The sequence below is a fragment of the Cynoglossus semilaevis genome, chromosome 5, assembly GCF_000523025.1.
Source record: "Cynoglossus semilaevis isolate Cse_v1.0 chromosome 5, Cse_v1.0, whole genome shotgun sequence".
Classification (NCBI taxonomy): Eukaryota; Metazoa; Chordata; class Actinopteri; order Pleuronectiformes; family Cynoglossidae; genus Cynoglossus; species Cynoglossus semilaevis.
Window position 1 is genome coordinate 14213674 of NC_024311.1, and position 12152 is coordinate 14225825.

The 12152-nt window shown below is 39.3% G+C and overlaps 1 long non-coding RNA gene across 1 annotated transcript in view; it reads right to left on the bottom strand.

Moving 5' to 3' along the window:
- LOC107988563 (uncharacterized) overlaps positions 1-12152 on the bottom strand; it is a 64028-nt gene that overhangs the window by 49025 nt on the left and 2851 nt on the right. The window lies entirely within an intron of this gene.

A 12152-nucleotide genomic window follows, 5' to 3' on the forward strand; every position in this document is an offset into this window, starting at 1 on the left:
AATACAGGTGAATTTATCCAATTTCATTTTTTTTGGACAGATTTCTACCAAACAATCAAGCTTTTCCTTATGCATGTCAAGTCAGGTAACTGACAGAACAGTAAGAAATGTGTAAATGTTAACAACACTGAAACACTTACTGCAGTTGGCTATGGGTCAATATGTACTTTTATTTATTCTTATGGTAAAAGCACTGGTGCTGTTGCACACATTACTGTAAGTCCAGATGTTGTCAAAAAAATATAGCAAAACAGCGTCAAGGTAGACTATTTTACCTTGTCTATTTTATGTAATAAGCCACAAATAAAACTAAATTTTTGCCCAGAAACAGCTCAGGATAGCCTAGCATTAGCTAAGACATTGAGTACAAGTAGCAAACACAACTGTAAAGATGTCAGAAATGTAAGTTAAATTGTAAAATTAAATTATTTACAGGAGAAGAATGCCATATCTGCTAAGAGATAGCCGTTAGCTTCAAATAAACTGTCCATGAATTATTCTATTTTAGCAGACCTCGCCCATTAAACATTTGTTTTGAAGCAGTCCATCATTCAAAGACACCCGTGCCCTTTCACATATTTCCACAACTATCGTCTGCACTAAATGCTCATAATTGATGCATCTGCCTGTCAGCTGGCAGCAAACGATTGGCCTAAAACAGTCCTGCCAGGAGAAAATGTGGGGGAGGGGATAGGGTGACATGGGGAGGGAGGTCATGTAGGGTTGGGAGTACAAGGCTTATTCTTACAGACGTTTTGCAGTCTCCCAAGCCAGAGTCCAGGACTCTGTGGCCTGTGTGGTCCGGAGCAGACACAGCAGCCCCCAACTCCAGCACCCTGGGACTGAAAAAACATTCATTCTGTGGATCAAATGGCAGCACAACACTGCTCTTCACTTCCCATCTACACCCCAGCACAAAAGAAGACTTGTGTCACTGCGTGTCAAACCAGAGAAGCATTTAAACTAACAACGTCAGTGTCAACATAATGTGAGAACATCATCCTATTGGACATCTATGAAACAACGACAACAACAACATATCTAAATAGTTAACTCAGTACGTGACAAGAAAATTCTACTACAATTCTACTACAAAACCTTCCCAAACTTCATTTGGGATTTAAACAAGCTTGAAGGTGATTGGTTAATTCTGAATACAGACACAGTTAAAACAAAGACATACAGTATGTAGCATATTTTATGGTTTTATTTCTTCATTCACAAAGGTAAAAGAAAGACATGTAGTTATGCAGTCACATAAACATATTTTATGGTTTTATTTCTTCATTTTATCAATGTTGCAGCTCTAAAAGGATTTGGTTTGTTTTTATTTAAATATACAATTTATAGAACGAAATAAAGTTGAGGAAGTTCTGAAATAAGATATTCCTAAAAATACTGACACTTTCTGAAAAAACTGGCATTCTGACAGAAGAGTACAGACCTGCAGCTGTATCCTTAGGGTGCACAGGATAACTTTCAATGAGAAGGTAGTTTTCCTTATCCTTATCTTTCTTTCAGCCTCCATTGAAAGGGATTCAATAAATGTAGATTTTTATTTGTGTTTTCCCTGTATTCTTAAAATAGACACAGTAATAAAGTGCAATCCTGAGGCATCCAGAGATGGAATAAAAGCCAAAAGCGATGTGAGTGATTGCGACTATAAAACGTCTCCCAGGCCTTGTAGAGCTGTAAAGGACAGAGACACAGATAGTTGGACGGGCCTGTTCTCAGGATGCAAACAGGCGTCTGGCTGCCTTCAAGACTCCTCTGAGTCTCTGCATTGCTTTTTCTCAAAGACGTTCACTTTTTACACTCTCTTTGTTTCTGCTTTGTCCCGTTTTTTGTTTTTTTTTCTCCAGTGCTATCTGACTTCTACATTAATCTTACATTCTGTGACAGCACTTATGTGTGTGTGTGTGTCATAATGTTCTCATGACAATGTGTTCAGACACTCATCACAGGTCCTGCATGTGTCCAAATTGTAAATGTATGAATGAATAGTTTAGGGGAAGTAGTAACTTTTATTATATTTTGTTCATTTGTACCATTGTTTACTTAAATACTGGTTTATTAGATTAGATTGATCCCACACTGGGGAGATTGTTGTGTGGGATCAATAAAGTAAGCAAAACTAATCTTCAATTTATTTTGACTAAAAGATTGTATTATTTGTATATTGTTGTATATTGTTCAAGTTGTAAGTAGCTAACTAGCTGTGAAGACACTCTGTCAGGGATTTGGGCAAACTTTTAGAAACATTTGCAATACACGTGGCAACTATTCACCTAACCTTTCACTAAGTAAATCAAATAGTTGTAATCTGAACTAGTTTTGCTGCCTTATTAAAATACTTAGATACTTTAAGGTAATTGAGACCAAAGCATTAACTTTTTTTGAAGCTTCTGTTGTTTATTGTTTCTTTAAAACAGACTATTAATGAAATCATGATTAAAATGTTAATTTTGACAAACAATGGAAACTAATGTTAAAAAAAAACTAGAGGTCTATGGGCACCAAGACCAGATCCTGATGAGGCAGATTCTTGTTTTCTGAGTAATCAATTCTGGTTAAACTGTATGATATTTGAACGGTGGTTTGTTTAAATCCTTTTAGCTGGTTACGGTTTAAGTTTGAGGGAAGGATTTGATTAGGTTGTTGGGAGTCAATTGTAAGTCCCAGCAAAAATAGCTGTGCGTCTGTTTGAGTGTGTCTGTGTGTGTCTGTGAGGTGAGGGTTGTTAAAGTCGAGATCTGGAAAACAGAAACCAGAATGTCCCTCAAGTGGTGAATGGGGTCACAGAGATTCAGGGGCCTCCTGTGACCCATCACGCTGAGCAGAACAGTCGACAGGGAGTTCTTATCACGCTGAAGTGTCGTTCACAAATCAACTGCTACACACACAGACACACTCTCACACACACGTATGCATGCAAAGGAATGACAGACTTTGCTCCAAGTTCTATATAAGCAGCTGCTGGCAGCCCATATGTTGTAATCCTGCACAGTGGCTACGACCAAACCTTTACTATCCCTCTATTTGTTATTCATCCAGTTGTCCTTTATGGAAAACACAAAAAAGGAACACGCAAGCATACGCTGATGCAAACATACATAAGATGGCATACAAACAAAGTTCGAGCATTGACGTCACACGTAGAAACTGCGGGGTGTTGACATGCAAATAAAATTATGCAGCAAGTGAATCCAGAGGTACAGCCTCCACCACAAGCCAGGGCAGTATCAAGGTAAACAGATGAAGTTTCAAAGTTTCCGAATTCCCATGATCTCCTTCACATGCAGACACAAGTCTTGCGTGCAAGATAGGTTATGAATCACAGCCATTAATTTTATATTTTCTCTGAATTCTTCAGCCCCCATTACGGTCAGAGAGTGGATCAGTGCCACTAATTAGTGGGAGACATTCAAGAACTTTAATTCCAGCCTGGTGTTCTGCTATGCGAGCGTATGCAGTGTTTTGTTACACATTACGAACCAGTTCTGGCATTAAAACTGATGTTACTGACAGCTAAGTGGGTAGAGGCTCTTTGTCCGACCAGAAGGTCAGAGGTTTGAAGGGGTTCAATGGTTCCCTGGGCAAGACACTTAACCTCAAAGTGTTCATCATGCGCCACACGCCACAACTGATGTCCACCTAGCGTTGTCTCCACTTAATAATAACTGAAAAGAAATAGCACCAGAGTGGACCTTGATGGAAGAGAAATTTGTGATTGCCTGTGCAAACACTAGATTTAGGCTGTTTTTTTAAAAAGGACTGCAGAGAGGAACTGCTTTACTGTATGTTGCACAACACCTGTATTGATATTTTGAGCATGTTGAATAGCAAATTATTTATATGGCTGAAACTCTGATTAAATTTGGATCGACTTGGCCAATCAGCATCCCAGAGTGTTCTGTTTCAGCAAAAAAAAGAAAAGAAAACAAAGAAAAACACTGAACATTACGCTGCCATCAACTCATTAAATAGTATCATCAAATCTACTTTCCAGAATTATATAAAAAGTCTCTCAGGACGGATGGCTGTAAAGACTGTGCGTTTGTGTGAATGTGTGTGTGGGTTGGGGTGGGGGTAGGCAGCACTCATAGGAGACAGGCTTGTGTTATTTAGCTCTCCAAGACGTCTCAAATGTCTGTTTTTCCTGACGTGTGATCCATAAATATTTGAAGTGGAATAGGCTAACGCTGTTGTCGGACAAATCTAATTAACCTACAACTTCCTCCCAACGGTGGCGCTACTTTGATTTTTCAATTTACCTTTCTAAAACATCTGATTCATTACTTCGACCACTTGAACTTTAATATTATAATATTAACTATATGGCTATATTTGTTTGTTTTTAACTGAACAACATTTTCATGTAGCAGTGAACTGATTTAAAATGTTGAGTAGCTGTATAATTGCATAATGCTAATAATTTTTATCATCAATGCCAAAACAGGTAAGCTGTTTTACAAAATACTAGCTTTTATTTTTTCTATTTGCTTCTGCAATTTTTTTCCTATACTTTTAGTAATCCTTAACATTTAGTCATCTTTGGTTTAACAGCTGTTTTTGGTTATGTTTTATGTTGTTGGGCTTTTTTTTTTTACAGGCCTAACCCCTACTATCATTCTATTCTTATATAGTATAGATTTTAAATTAAAAATCCAGTGATAGTTTTTTTTTCTTTCGTTTTGTGTCCAGTCTTACCTTTTTGACCTTGTTTGACTTTATACTCACATAACTTTGTATATATATTTACTGAAATACATATGAAAAAATTAAAAACTGAAACTTCAACATCCTACTATATTTAATTACTGCAACAAATTGATTAACAGTGATCAAAATATAAATACAATTTGCTTTGTGACAGTGCAGAAAAAGACAATTGTGTCTTGGCACAGGAGTTTCATCTTTGTTTAGACAGTGTTGCCACTGTGGTGAGACAAAAAAGAAAGACAGAGACAAACATATCCACAGACCAGTCTTTCTCTCTGTCACTCTGTCCTGTTTCTCATCAGACCATCCATATAAAGTTCAAATTACAACTCTTGGCCTCGCCTTTCAGTGCGCCGTTCAAAGCCTGTGCGTTAAGTACGTACAGACAGTAGCCTATGAGTCAGTGCACTACACGTTCTCTCTGTTCTCAATCTGACCCAGGCAGAAATCCCAGTGGTTCTTAACTACTAAAGTGCATCTGATTCCGAGATATTCTTCCATCCCTTTTAGTCAGACGGTTCATGAGGCCGCCTCTCCTTAAAAACCAAGACTGGAATGCTCAATTGAAAAGGCTGCTTGGGTGAGGATGTAGGGAATAAAAAGCCATGCATGGATCTCATTCCTGAGGCCTGGGGTTGCTGATTTCATTAAAGTGCACACCACTATTAGAGCCTCCTCAGTTTGCTTTGCCCTCACTCTGAGCTTTACGTTTCCAAAATGTAGCAGGAGGATTCAGTTTCACACCAGAGGAACTGTGCTCAATCCATTTCCACCATAAACCGCTTGCTTAAGTTATTATATTTTTTCACAATAAATAAAAGAGGAAATGTGGCCAGAGTCTTGTTAGAAGACGGTTAGTTTTGAAGCCTCATGAGCCCACAACATGTTCACGTTGGTCTTCTGTCATGTGCCTCAGTCTATGATAGATGAGAGCTCACACCATCCTTCAGTATGTGACTTTATTCTCTATTTTAAAGTATCTGGAAAAAGACAGCCAGGAAGAGCGCCTGGTGTCTGGCAGCTGCAGGGAGTTTAAATGAGGTTACTGAAGGTGCCGTACATGAGGTAGACCAACGGCATGGGATAAATTAAGACTTTCATTGATGCGTGACATGCACCTGCACAGTATGGTACAACTTGACTGGATATTTGAGGTCACATCCAAATGTTTCATGATTTAATTCAAAGACCAAATTGTCCTGAGATTTTTCTTAAAAATGCCATAATCTATTTTAACCATAATCTATTTTAACAATTATCTTAAATTAAAATTATCATGAGGATAAAGTACACCGAGTCTGGTCGGAGCACTGAATTACTTTGATTGAAAATGGAGAAAAAAAAAACTCAAACAAATATATAAGGAATTATTTAAAATAAATTATGCTTATGTTCTTAAATATTTTGAAACTGTTTGTGGCCACTGCAGCTTTTTCCTCTATATTCAGTGAAAATCACAAAGTCACATTTTATTCTGAAAAAAAAAAAAAAAAAAACTAAAATATGACGGTAAGTCGATAACAGGATGTCTCTGGGCGTGTTCCAAAACAAATACTGGCGGGCAAGCTGTCATGATATTGTTGTCCTACAACAGTGAAGGCATCACTGCCCCCACTTGTGAGTTTATCTCACCACAGTTGGCCAAGCAAATGTGGCAGCGGGTGCCTTGTGTGATAGATGACCAACTGCTGTTAAACGTGTTAATCTCACTATTGTTTCCCAGTGGGGCACCACAAGAAATCAATTGTCAGGCTGCAATGGCCCAACAAGTTTCTGATTTAAGACTTGTGGTTCATGGTAATCATGTTCCCACCATGTTTTCCCAGATATAGCCCCACTGTTACAAGAACTGGAAATAATCTGCGGTGTCTTTACACAATCATGTTACAATTTGTTAACATCTCATGGCCCCGGAACAAATTTGCAGATGTAGCTCCTGTATACTGTCCACTGTCACAGGTAAATGCAGCACAGCCTGGGTGGACAGTAGTGAGCTCTGTTTGGGTCTGCTCTCTGTGCCAGCAGCTATTACAGCCCCCAAAAAACTCTCAGGCCTGCTCCAGATGTTCCAGCACAGGCAGCTACAGGGAATTGGATGAGACCTTGAATTAAAAGCATCACACACAGAGCATATAGTTCACTTCCCCTCTGCTCCTTAGAAGTGCTATTCCATTACACTGCATACCACCAACAGTGGAGCACTGAGGCGGGGAATGAGAAGGGCCAATTAGGAGCTGTTGGACGGTAGGAGACATTTCTGCACAATACTGCCTTTATTGTGATTTCTCAGCAGCTTTACCACGCTCTATGTGTGAATTCAGAGTCGAAAATTTACCTTGGAATAAACTTTTCTGCGTTTATCTTCCATTATAATGAAGGGGGAAAATTATATTTTGGATGAGGAACAATAAATAGTTTGTTTGAGTCGGTACGAGGAGCAGAAAAAGTAATGAACTGTACGTATTTTCCACCAAAGATGAACTGTCAGATTATAGGCATTTATTCAAGTACTCAGAAGTAATGTTTTAATGAACCTTTACTCCTTTTTCCTATGCTTCATAATACTTTGATGACTGAAGAGAAAATGCTCTTTAGTCATCAAAGTAAATTAATGTAGAAAAAAAAATAGAAAAATATCCATCTATATTTTTAAGGGCTAAACTTATGTACTGTTACTGTTTGGTATGAAATAACAAATAACTTTGTCTTTCTGGGGTTCGGCAAAATGTCCCCTCAAGGACACAGTGTCCGCAGAGCAATAGTGATTTAAGAAAAAAAATAGAAAAATGTCCTCACAATTATAGCTATATACTCATGCACACACACATACACTATCCATGACAATTCATGAAAACAAAACACATATGATTCTATGCACTTTCTATGCACACTCTGCAGCACTTTAACGTACACATGATGACCATTTGTGCCTTTTTCAGGCCGTGATGCTAATGAAAGGCTACTTCACATAACAAATGAGTCACGACAATGACTTGTTTAGTCTCCACGGTTGTTTAGATCAGACCACCTCAGACTCTGAATGACAGACAAAGACAGATTTGGTTTGCTGAGTGTTTGTGTTTTTGCCTCAGTCTAGTCATAGACAGCAGTTTGGCGGTTTATCTCTGTGCCATTAATCGCATGTGCAGTAAGGCAGGAGATGGTGAACTGGCTGCAACTGGTGTAGACCCTCCGTTTTCAGAGTAGTCAGTACACCTTCTAACCAGGTATAAGAAATATAAATCTGTATTATAGCTATAGTCAATACTTGATCACATTCCACTTCATGTACAATATGTTAAAAACCTGCTTGCTTTACCCTTCTGTACTTAATGACATGTATAAGGTGCGCAACATCAATCTAAGATGAACTTGATCATAAAAGATCTTCTAGGCAATCGTCTGGCTATGGCCAATAATATAGCATACCCGTATTAATACCATTATAAGGTTAGGAAAATCCACACAATATTTTCCGACTGGTACTCAGCACCCAACATAGACTGCCACTTCAACATTCTGTATTCCACCCTTAATCCCTGGTATGTTTTTCCAGTGTATGCAGTGGAAAATTTCATTAACAATCAACTAAGAGCCGCATAATTTGTTTTTACACAAGATGCCACTGTTTAAGCCTCCAAAGGCATTTCTGGGAAGATGATCGCTTCACTTTCACACGTCAAACAGAGAGTGAGTGACTTACTCGAGTGATTGTCTACCCCATGGGTAAAGAAAATAGTACATCATCAGTGGTGCTTTACTTAACCTAATTTATCAGATAACACAAGAGGAGAAACCACATGTATGAACCGGACGAGCTGACAAGCATCAAAGACAGTCTTTGTAGATAATACAATCATTTAACCACTTGTTAAAAATCTGGTACACACTCATAAGCTAAAAAAAACTGATTTGTGAAGTTTAAGTGTGGCAGTAATGGGTCCTCTCTTGGTGACCCGCCCCCCCTTCTTTCCTCATTTGTTCTTATCTACTGGGTTGTAGTGCTTGGTGGTGAGACAGTGTAAGATTATGGAGGGAAATGGAGAACATGCATGCCATGTCGTCAGGTCTGATAAGACGCAACTCACAATGACTGTGTGTGTGTGTTTTTCTGTGTGAATGTGTGTGTACGTGTGTGGTAGAGTGGAAGAGTCTGGCTCTCTGATTGCCTTTGCCGAGCTTCCCACATTAAAGTAGCCTCTGCCCCAGGGAAGAGATTCCTGACTACATGGCAAAATGGAGCGGGGTGGGTAATACGACAAGGAAAAAGATATGAAGTGAGGGGGTGGAGTGGGAGAGTCGGGGCATTTAGGTGAAAAGGAGTTGCCAAAACAACTCCCAGCCCTCATCTGGCATGCATCCAAGTGTCCAACACACACTTGTTCGCTCTCTTTTTCACTTACTTACACACAAAAACATACACAGCTCAGCTCTTAACCACATGTTCTTAAGTGCGGACCGCACAGGGGGTAGACCCTAACCTCCCTGCCCCCATATCCCATTCCTCTCTTCCCCCTCTCAGCTTTAATTGAGAAGACAAATGGATCTTTCAGAGCCCACTATGATGCCACCATACATCAGTCATGACAATGTTAGCTTTATAATGCGGGGCTCGCTGTGAGCCGAACCATATGTTTGGCCCGCGCCGCACGCATGAGCAAACACCTCTATACCATGCTAATGGCGCCCCAGTAATTGCCTGTTGTTTTATTATTAAAGGTAATTTGGGTCCTAATGGAATTCATTCAGCATTGTGCATCAGCTCCACCCCAGACGCCACAGAGGAGAAACCACACTTCCTGTTCCAGATATCAGGAAAGCCTCTTATCAGTCCCAAAATAAAATTAAGTAAAGGGTATTAGAGTGGGATGTGAGAAACTTCCCATCACTCCCTGAAGTAAACTGTTAAAAAAAATCTTTTCACAGCACTGTCTGTGTAAACCTTTTAACACGGAGGACCTGGGTTTATTGTTGAAACAGGAAACAGTGGAAAAAGTCACAAGTCTGTCTCCCATATATAATTTAAAGCCTGTTTTTATTCAATGAAATACAACAATTTGGAATACATTTCTAAAAAAAAAAAAAAAGCCTTAAAATTAAAGGTACATTTTTATTGTGATATCAAAAATAGCATTTATGTGAAACATCTTTGGGCAAATAATGTGAAATTAAAAAATATTTTACAAACATTACCTCTGACATTTGTCCACCAGGTCCTTAATCAAGACCAGCCAGACTTATCCAACAGTAGAGAGAACTGTCTGGGTTCCACCAGATTCTTCTAATTTATTACTGTGGCTTGTTTCTATGACAATCCTTGTTGCTATGACAGACAAATATGCTGCCAGAATTGTGCAACCAGCGATGCATCAGCACTTTGGAACTTTTTTGATGTTTTATTTATATTGTTCTTGTTGTCCTTCTGTTAACAACAATAATTTGTTATTAACAGGTGGTTTGAAACTTGACTGGACAACTCTTCCATCTCTGTGTTAAAAGTTTAATTCTTTGCCTCAGTTGACATTTGAACATCTGGAAACAGTAACAGATTAATATGCACAAACAAGCCGTGGATTCCTGTTTTCCTGAGGACTAAACGCGGGTTAGGGTGAGTGTGATAACTTAAAGTTACAGCATAGTTATAAAGGCATATGATGAACTGTGTGTCAGCGCTCCATCTTAAAGAAAAGCAGACACTCCTCAGACATGTGAGAAAATGTCATCCATGAGCTCAGAATCTGCCATGAGATTTACTCATTTGCCGTGACACACAAAGACCTTCCTGACCTCTGTCAATGTCAGGTCACTTACACATAACACATACATGCAGAGCAGCGGAGCAGTGCACAGCCAGCAGGGTTCTTATCAGGTCATCTTCTGTGTCTTTCCCCTTCCTCCTCTCTTAACTGTAGTCTCCAGTGACTGTTCATGTCTTCTAGCAGAAATACCACTCATGCATTCCTCACTTCAATACAATTCTGCACTTATTTTTTTTAACCCCGATCCACTCTTTGTTTCCCAACACAGGAAGCCAGCATGGTACCCTGGGATCATCTGAAGGTCTTTTTCCTGGTCCCTGCTCCCAGGGTTTTTCATGCCTGGCGTGTAGCATGCCTATGCTCTGACTGGACTCACTCTCATCTAAGGCCAAAAACACCAAAATAACAATCTGCCCTCCCCTCCTCTCCTCACTGTTACTCTGTGGTCTGTGTTCCTCTGTTGTTCACTCGGCCACATGTGACACATCTCTCTCGTGGGCAGTGTCACCACGACCTCACATCGCATTTGATCACAGAATCCAGAGCATATTACAAGGCAACTGTCTTTGGAATATTTCAGTTCTGCATGATAATGTTAAAAACTGAAACTGCATTGACCACCAGCCTCCACCCCCAACTGCCCTTGTTCCCAGCAGCATCTGAACATCAGCCAGAGTTTTTTTTTTTGTTTTTATCAGAGGGCTTCCAGCAGAGCTGGAGCAGCAGAGGCTTCCCAGGAGAGGAGGCTACAGGAAGTCGTAGGATGATAAAAACCGGGCCATTATTGGGCCAGCACAAGACTCCAGGGTTCATTATCCCTGCAACTTCAAAACTCTCACTATGTCCACATCGCCACATAGATGCTACATCCTGACGTACAACACTTGCCCAATTTGTCAATTAAAACTAAGGCTCTGAAATCATTAAAAAATGTATTGGATTCATTAAAGGTTATGCAAATCACAATTATTGGAAATAAATCACCATTCCTAAATATGACAAAAACTTTTTTCAGTAAATTGCAGTAAATTCATGCATGTCAGCAATTAAGACCCCTTCTTGTTGACTCTAGTTCCCCCCTGAAAGTATTACCCAAAAACATTTTTACTTGTCTTAACTGTTGGAAGTTAAAATGAATTACTTTGTTTCTTAAGGTCATTGAAATAATATAAACTGTAGATGGTTTTGTTGCAGTATGCAGATTTATTGAAAGATTAAGTCTGTTGTCCAGACTTCTTCAGGCACTGGTAATTATCTAACTGAAGAAGAATTTCTAAGGAAATTTGGAATATGATTAAAATGGAAACTGAAAACAAATGGAAAAAAATATATAGGACTGCAAGAAATGGTAGTTTAATAGCACTGTCAGAAATATCTGACATATACTTAAAGTCCTTTACTGAAGTTGCATTTTACCTATGTTTGGGGACTGGTAAGAAGAAACTGAAAAACTCCTAAATTATTACTCGGCACTCTGTCAGGTCGTGTGTGGGTGTGAGGAAGGAGGAAATAAGAATAAAAACAGCTGCTCCCAAGATGACGTCACAGCCTTGAACACAGCTGATGTAGTTCCCAAGAATAGTAGGAGACAACATGTAGCCACAGCTTCTACATAGCTGCAATGGGGATGCAGAGCGTGATGGTTGTGAGGAGGTGATGACAACTAATAGC